The sequence below is a fragment of the Excalfactoria chinensis genome, chromosome 11, assembly GCF_039878825.1.
Source record: "Excalfactoria chinensis isolate bCotChi1 chromosome 11, bCotChi1.hap2, whole genome shotgun sequence".
Lineage (NCBI taxonomy): Eukaryota > Metazoa > Chordata > Aves > Galliformes > Phasianidae > Excalfactoria > Excalfactoria chinensis.
In genome coordinates this window covers 11,245,039-11,254,325 of record NC_092835.1, presented here as the reverse complement: position 1 = coordinate 11,254,325, position 9,287 = coordinate 11,245,039, and positions in this window count along the sequence as shown.

The following is a 9,287-nucleotide window of genomic DNA, read 5'->3' as shown; positions in this document are numbered from 1 at the left end:
AGTGGGGAAAAGGAGGAGTGCTCTTGTGAAATCTGAAGTAGAGTAAAGCAGTGTTCAGTTCTGAGGTCCATCTGTCTTGGTCTCACGCGTTTTACAAATGGGAACAAAAATTACAGATACAAAAGTTGATTGTTATCATTCAGGTTTTCCCATTAATATATTCAGAACTGACTTTTCCCATGAAAAGTTCCATAATTTATTTCTATTTTTAGGAAAAAACAGGATAGAAAAAGATTATCAAAGAGGAAGTGGTGTCTGATTTGCACATGGAGATATGGGTTCATTAAATACATCTAATTGTGTGTGTCAAAAAAATCTATATAAACTTCAGTCTCTCTAAAGATGTACAGAAATATACGAACTTCTAAAACATGAAGCTACGTGAGAAAATTATAACTAAGTAGTGCGTATTTATCAAAAAGCAGTTAAATATCTTGGTTTGTTTATTCCAAAATTAACTTGGCACATTAATTTAACATGAAAAGAGTGATTTAATGAAATCTACAGAGAATTATTCTGCCCTTTGAATAAGTTATCTAAAATGCCATTTTATTATGCAAAGCTATGTAAAATAAATTGCATTCAAGCAGTGGTTCAGAAAGTAGCTTATCATAACCCAGTGTTCATAAAAAAAAAAATGGCATAAAAGATCTGGGGATCTCTGCTTTGCTTTCAAGATGGGAAAAATTAAGCAGAAATAGTCTTTCATTTGAAAATAGCTAATTTGACATGGAGATAATTATCTTGGTACTTTGAAATGTGATTAACTCTAATTATAGCCAGAAAAAAACCTACGGGGAACAATGAAAACAAAATCCAAATGTGGAAGCGTTAGTGTGGACTGTCAAGTGCGCGATTCACGTGACGCAGCGGGTCTGGTTTTCTCCTCTTGTACAACATATAAGCAATCACGTCCACAAACTAGAATTTTCTGTTCGTACCCATATATATCTCTCAGTGTTAGAGCCAGATGAGCATTGCTTGGGGTAAATGACTCATTTTTCTAATGTGTGTATGCATGTGCATGAACAGACACATGCAAATACACACAAATTTTAACTGGCACCCTGCTTAATGTAAATCTAGGATATTCCTGGTGTGACTGTGGAAAACCACACTGTCCTTCTAGCAAGGTCAATGTGTTGGTTCTGGTATAGGAGATATGTGGAGAGGTGACCCCAACTCCTGGGTCCTGCAAGAGGAAATATTGTTGCTAGAAGGACCATTTTTCTTTTACCAAGTTAAAAAAAAAAAAAACAACCAAAAAAAAACCACCACTTCTAATTTCATTTGATAATATGTTTGAAATATGATGGATGATAGATAGCTATCATTATTCTAAATGAATGGGAGTCTTAGTCAGTGTTTGGCTTCCTTTTACCTAAATTTAATAAACTGTTACTTTCACTACAGTTTTCTGACAGTGATAACCACGTGCGGTTTCTGTATTGGGTTTAGTATTGCTGTATTTGTTAAGCATTTCCCAGCATATGTCATAAATCATAGGTTTAAATCAGGGATTGTTCTCCTGTGATCCAGTGATAGATAGATGCACTCAAAGAAGAGAAAACAGGGAGGATTATTTGGTACATCGTGTGCCAAAGGCAGTTCGGGAACTGTTCAGGGAAGGGAGCTCTAGAAATCTGGCTGTCATTACCCACTTGTGCATAGCTTACATGCATGTGGCATTTCCAACTTGATTGTGGAACGTGGCAAATGGGATTATGGTTTTATAGTAACATATGTTGTGCAAAGTTCTATACCTTTTTCCCAAAGGATCTGGTGATTCTAACTGTTCCTCATGGGTGCTGGGCAGTAAATGGATTATTAATCTTTTGTGGCTTTTGAACAGGCGCTGGTTTGCTTTCTATTATGTTTTAGCCCATTATCTCAGAACTGCATGCTGAGGATGGTTTTCTTGAATAACTGCACTCTTTATTTTAAAAAAAACGATTAATTTACACACAGTGTTTGTTGACTGATGTGTGCACATACTAACATAGAACACAGCTTTAACTTCCCTGACCAGAGGTGTTTTATTTCTGTGCTCCAGTGCAGACTGCTGGGGCCAGGAAGCCTGAGCCATTGTGCTGGGATCACAACTCTACCTTCAAGTTTGCATTCAAGGCTCCCAGCTTTGTGACGATGGATGCCTTAATATCTGCAAAGGAATAAATAAAAAGGATGATGCCACAGGCACAGGAAGAGGGCTGTTACAGGGGTGTGCAATTAGACTGAATGAGGGGAAGGATAAAGTACCCAGGGACCAAATTAGACTCATTGCCAGAGTCCGCTTAGTTACACAGGGGAAGATGAAAAATGGGGTGCTAAATTACTGAGTTGCCATCTGGAAGCTGGAGCATTAAATCCAAATCTTTGGTCAGTCCCATTAATTGTTGAGGAAATCAGTAATTCCACAGCAGTTTTTGCAATGAAGAGAGAAAAAACAAAAAGCCAACCTGAAGGCTTGGAGCAGTGTTTATCTAATAAAGCTATTTCTGTTATTCAGTCCAGGGGAGATGTTACTGGGTACAGATAAATAACAGGATTTCCTAGACCTTCTGTGCAGGACTGAGATGCTTCACTAGGTGTTAAGAAAAGTGCTGAAGAGAATCCTATTGTTTTTCTATTCTGTTGAGCTGGTATTGTTGTATCTGAAATGTTGTTTTAACAGCAGTTTATTTATTCTCTACACAGTACAGTTATTCTCTACACAGTACAGTTATTCTCTACACAGTACAGTTATTCTCTACACAGTACAGTTAACTGTGATTGAATTAATTTGGTAGAGGCTGTTACGTGGTTGTACATTCCTCTTTAATTTTGTATGGCTGCACTAAGCTGAGAGATCTCTATCAAATCAAAACTGTGTTAGTTTATCAGACTCAGCTTGCCTTCTCCATGTTCTCATTTGCCTTTTATTTATTTATTTATTTATTTATTTATTTATTTTAGTAATACAAGCAACATCCGTCCTAATTTATTTTTTGTTTTAATTAGAAAAGATCTGGTACCGTAGAAGTTGATATTACAACAACTGGGAATGAAATGCTCACTGTAAAAAGGCACAAAGCAAAAGATTGGTACTTGAATAGCAGGGAAGATCTGAGTGTTTGGATAGGTGAGCGGCTATCCAAACCACATCAGCAGCTTTTCTGGTATTGAGGCATTAGCAAGAAGCTGGAGAACCACAGAAGGCAGCCTGGTATCCTCACTCCCCAGAGTCACTGGTCCCTTCTAACATGTCTCAGGGTACTGACTTCTTGAAGTTTCCCTTGAGAGCCCTGTGGAGGTTCAGTGAAGGCTGTGAATCACCCATCGCTCTGCTGGTGGGGAGCTGCACACTGAAAACTCTCCAGGACAGGGAAGTGTCTTTTTATTTTAATTGCTATTTAAAGTTCCTTGCACAAGCTGATACTTAGTAATTATGTTCACTCACTTTACTGTTTTGTATTTAATATGGCATGGAAAAATTTATCGCACCAATTATCCACTTTTCAGGGCAGCAGGGTTCTTTGCCTGTCTCCCTCATTAGCTTCCATTGCATTGCTGCTTTGCAGCATTCTGTGTCCTGGCACACTTTCTTCCAGTACAGTCCCATTGCATCTCTCTTAGCCTCTGAGGCCATGAGGTATCTGTGGCCTTGCACTGCCTTGAAAGATTGTCTTCGTAACTACTTTTGTTTTCATCTTCTTGTCTTCTATAATTTTACTGTTTTCTTCCTTTTGAAAAATGTTCTTTATGAGGTCAAATCCAGTTGAGGATGTGCAAACAGCAAGAAGATGACCCCAGATCTCAGCCTAAGGACTAGGAGAGCAAAGTGCTGTACTGTTATGGTGCATACAAAGCATGCTGTGCCTACAGAAAAGCAGCAGCCCTCCTGTTATGTCTGTGTAATTCATATTCTGTGTATAAAGTAGGGAAGTGGATGCTGTGTTTCTACCTGTTGTGGTTTAACCCACTTTGGCTGTCAGAATTCTGTTCCCTTTCAGCTCCTTGGCTCCGTAAAACACTGCTCAGCAGCAGATGTACACATCGATGTGTTATCAGCATTGTTTTCCTCTCAGAACCAAAGCATAGCGCTGTACCAGACACTGTGAAGAAAGCAATTCCATCCCAGCTGAAACTAAGATGCTAACCTACTTTGTTATTCTCTTCAGTAGTTCTAATATTTGCAGAAATACTCAATTAGAGATAAATCTTTTCTAATTCCTTTGTATTTCATTGTAATGGTGTTAATCATGATGAATTCTTTCAGTATTCAAGAAAATCAATTGTCAATTAGCTTTTATGGGGAATTATACACTGTGGTTAGTCATCATTTGAGCATTATGGCTTTATTTGACTACTAAGTTATTAAAACATACAGAAATTTGCTTTTGTTATAATCTATCTAAAAGCCAACACAAATTCCAAAAATAATATGAGCTTTGGAATTCTAATTAGAGCACGTTTTAGTAGGAATTGTTTTATAATGCAGTGTTGCTGCTCAGGATTAAGTATTTTATGTGAAGAAAATTTAATTAATACGTTACTTACAGCAACCAGATAGTTTACCTGTTGTTTTGTTGTTGTTTTGTATTTACTTGAAGAATAATGGCTGTATTTACAAGATTTAAAGGAGATAATTACTGTAAGGTAAATAGACTTGGTTAAATAATGAACAGTGTAAAAAATATTTTTAAAACACTGGACTGGGCCTTGCAATCTGGCATGACCAGATGGAGTTCTGACTTAATCTGGAGGCCGGAGCTGTCTTGTATGATTGGTGCAAAGTTTATTTAATCATTTTCATAAGAAAATTGCGTAATATATGGACCTAACTCAGCTAATTCTGAAATGAAGTGGTGCAACAGGAGGTGAAGCTTACAACAGATGTTATTAAGCAAATGAACGCATTATTTTCTAGCTACTTTGATTAAGGGCTGCAATGTTGGCTATAGTTGTGGCAGCCTCTGTTTAAAATGGAATACTTTGAAGACATTAAGTTAAATCGTGATGGCTACAAGTCAATCTCATTACTGCAGCTGAAGTTTTGAAAGAAAATTTGTAATATTTAGCAAACTATTACCAGTGGTACGTGGGGCAGCAGGAGTCAGAACACTATCCAAAGAGAGGAGGTGAAGAGTAAAAATGAAGAAATGATGCTATCCCAAATAGTATCCTATGCTGAGATATTCTTCCTATTTGTTGGGTAAGTCAAAGATCATCATTATCTTGCCCAGAGATATTTATTGACCATAGTTTTCATTACAGAGCATCCAAGTACCAATAATCTAAAATATATGCAAGTTTTAAAAGTATATGTTCAAGTTTTAAACCTTTTTGCTTATGAGGAATGTTTTCTGTGGCCCTTGCCTGTCTCATTTGGGAGATGAAATGTGAGCTATATATATATTTGTTCTGGAATTGGCTTGGCTCTGAGGGAGCCATTTGGGTTGCTATATAAACCTGGATTCAGTGTATATAAGAATTATTGTGTTCTCTTCAGTGGAGTATTCTGGTGTAGGTGATCTAATATGAAATCAGTCTGTATAAATGTTGGCTCTATAAATATTTTTATACTGAAATCTTTTCTACAGCAATAATAATAATGATAATATTACAGTTAACTGTCAGCCAGTATATATAGGCTACTCTATTGAAAGAGCCCTAAATAAGTCATAGAAGTCTGTTGCTTCATCACAGATACTAGGAAATGAAGGGCAGATTACTGCAACTGAGAAAGGTAGTTACCAGTGCCACCGAGACCCCTGGCAGAATAAGTTTTCCATTGGGCATGAATACAAGTGTTCATTATCACAACAGACTCACCCTGTCTATAGCTTATATAGCTTACATCAAAGATGAGTACATAAGTGGACCAGAAATAAGTAATGTTGCGTATAGAACAAGGCTTCTGTGGTCAGTCTGAAGGACATTACTGGGGAGCCAGAGACTGGAGGTATGTGAGTGACAGGCTAATTTTGGCCTAAATGAAGTATGAACCAAGAATAATGAAAGCACTAAGACTAATGTTCTCGAAGAGTGAGCTGGAAGAGCTTTATCAAAAAACTACAATTAGTTGTTGAAAACATCCCTAAGCCATGACTTTCTTGTTTAGTTTAAAGACTTCAAAGCATCGCGTCAGTCAGGAATACATGCTACAGTGCAACTGGGATGCAGCTTAGAAGATAATGTAATGTCAGTCTTTAAGATTCTTAGATGAAAGTATTTTTATAAACATGAGTTAATTGAACTGCTGAAGATAATTCTAGTCAAGGACTTTAGTATTATTTAATTGCTGCAATTTATTTCAAAATAGAAATATTAAGAGATAAATGTAGATGTTTCCAAAAGGAGGATTTGCAAAGAAATCTAACGACGCTAACATAGAGGCAAACGTGCAGTGTGTATGGATCTTCTTTCTCTCACAATCAAATTGATGCTAATAAAACTTACTACAGAAAGAAATAGACAAAACAGTTTTGTGTTGTCCGGGCAGTCACAAAACAGGTAGGAAAACATCCTTTCAAAGCTCACCGAGGTAAAGACAGCAAAAATGCAGCTTACAAGGAGCTGACAAAAATGTTAATAGATTGTATCTCACCTGGGAGAAACATACTGATGATAGACGACTGATAAATGAAACACAGCTGAAAGCCACCGTATGGAGCATTTTCTGCTGCCTCTGAGCCTTTTGGAAGGTGAATGGAAGGGATAATGACTTAAATATTGTGAACGTGATGAGAAGGTACAAGAGAATTTTTTCCTTGCATGTTGCTAAGTCCATCAAAGGAGCAGAGGCTGTGATTGTGGCTATGTTGAATGCAGTGGGACTTTGGCGTTCAGGAAATTGTTCATTACCGTTTCGTGGCACATTTATTTTGCCACTTAAGGTTGAAGCCCCACAGCACTGTACAGTTTAGCACATAAAATGAGATGGATTTAGGCCACCACTGTACCTGTGTACCTATGTGCTTGGATTGCAACAATCTGTTCTGTGCTGACTTAATGTCTTTGAAATATTTGCACTTTCCTTGTAAAAAAAACAAACAAACAAACAAACAACAAAAACCCACCAGACTCATTAAAGCAATGTTTATTTATAGACTAATAGGCTTTGGGTGTGAAGCCTGCTGCAACTTGTATAATATTTAAAATGCTGTTAGATACAGAAGAGAACACACAGGAAACAGGGTCTTTGAGCAGGAAACATAGTGTCTTTGGCTGAACTCATTCTGTTTCTGTGCAAACAGCTAAAATATGGTTGAAAGAATTTCTTATGTTTTAAGTACCCCACACTTCTGACTCTTCATGGGGTTACTGTTATTGCATTTATTTCTTGCATTCTAATTCTATTGCCTTTGTTATGACTTGCAGCCTTTGTTTTACCTATCCACGATAAATGTGAAGAATACTTGATTGTTTTCACTTGTACCAGCTGAGCCTGTTATCATATCTTCTCAGTGCTTACCAGGTTGTACAGTCTGATTTCCTTCAGTCCCTCTCTATTGCTCACATTTTCTAAACCCTTATTCTCATCATCTTCCTCTGGACTCCCTCCAGTATCATAGTCTCCTTGAATTGTCAGGTTCCATTTGGATTTTCATGAATGCTAACTAATACAGAACGTGGAGCTCCTATGTTTTCATCCCAGACAGACGTTTGGCTTTTTTTTTTTCCCCCACAGCTATATGGTTATATTACGCATTCTCAGCTTGTAGGCACGTGTAATTGAATATGTTTTGCATCTGAGTCGTGTATTTTAAGATATTGGTGTTCTTTGCTGCTTTGATTTCCTCTTCAAGTCTAACAATCGTGCTTGTGTACCACCCAGTTCGCTACTGAAAGTGCTGAGTATTGTTAGGACCCAAACCTGTAACTCCTACTTGCCTGTTCCATCCAGTGAAAGCAATGTGTCTGGCAGTGATCACTAACTACTCCTTGAGGACAATTTTTCAGTCAGTTCCCATGTTTTCACTTGGACTTTTTTTTTCTTGATTTGCTGCTGAGAAGATCACAGCAACAAAATCCTTACTAAAACAAAGTCCATCTTTTTTTTTTGCTTCCTCCAATCAATAGTTTGACTCCAGGATGTTATCAATAATTTTCCAGACTTCTTTTAATGTACCCTGTTGATCGGACTTGATGTTTTTCATGAGGGTTATGGGTGCAAGATAGCTGAAGGGCCCAGAGTTTCTGAGTGTGCTTATGGTGCAGCGTTCCTGGGGCCTATGAGAGAAGCTGATGGATGTGTCGTTGACTGCAGGGTAGGTGACCTGCTGGCACGAGAGGACGTATGTTTGTCTGGGAACTGATATCAACCGAAAATTCAGAAAGGAGAAAAATTGGGAAGATAAATAGCTCTGGTAATAGCAACCTTTAGTGACCTCAGTGGAGCAGCTCAGAGATGACAAAAAATTCAGGAGGAAAAAGGTTGATGATTTATAGACTTTACGTCAGAATGGCCCCTATCTGTGGGTATGAATTATAAGTAAGGACAGATTATCTGTCAAATTAGGAAACTGTCTTCGAAAACAAATATTTCTGAAAAATGATTGGCACGAGGTGAGAAGATCTTTGTCACATTCAATTAAATGAAATGATCAAGAACAACTCTTCCAGTAGGTTAAGAGACGGGAGCAGGGCAGGCTGAGAGACACTATAACTATGGCCTAAAATTATTGGATTAATGTCCAGCCTTCCAAAAGCTGGTATAGATTATGCCCCAGTAAAGATAAACTGGTTCCATTTTAAGAGTCTGACACATACTTGCTTGCAAGTCCATACGTATGTTTGTAGGTGTCTTTTTTCACTACTACAATACAAGAGTTTATCTACAGGAAATACAATATAGATATGTCGAGTGCAATGTTTTATTTAGTTAGAAGCAACACAAATGTTTTGAAGCAGTTATTCATCTTGCAAACCAGTGTCAAGTACAGCAGCTAGGAGAGAGAGATCTGTATTTTGTGCTGCAGAGGTATTAAAGAATTGGAGAGCTAAAAATAGTGTCTTTTGCCATGAAAACATAAGAACAGTAAGAACATTTAAAGCAAAGCATCTTACAAACTGTATGAAGAAAATAATATTGCCCTAACTATTCAGGTTTTTTGATCAGGCAGTCTAAATTGGTGTTGTTATGGTGGAAGAATAATTGCCAGGTCAAAATTTGCCGTGCCGCTGTAGGTACCTCGGGAGAAATCCATGAGCCAAATCTTGTTGCAGGTATTTGGTTCTCACTTGTACAAGACCCCAGTGTACTTCAAAACGTTGGGGTACGTATAATTCAAAGGAAACTGCTA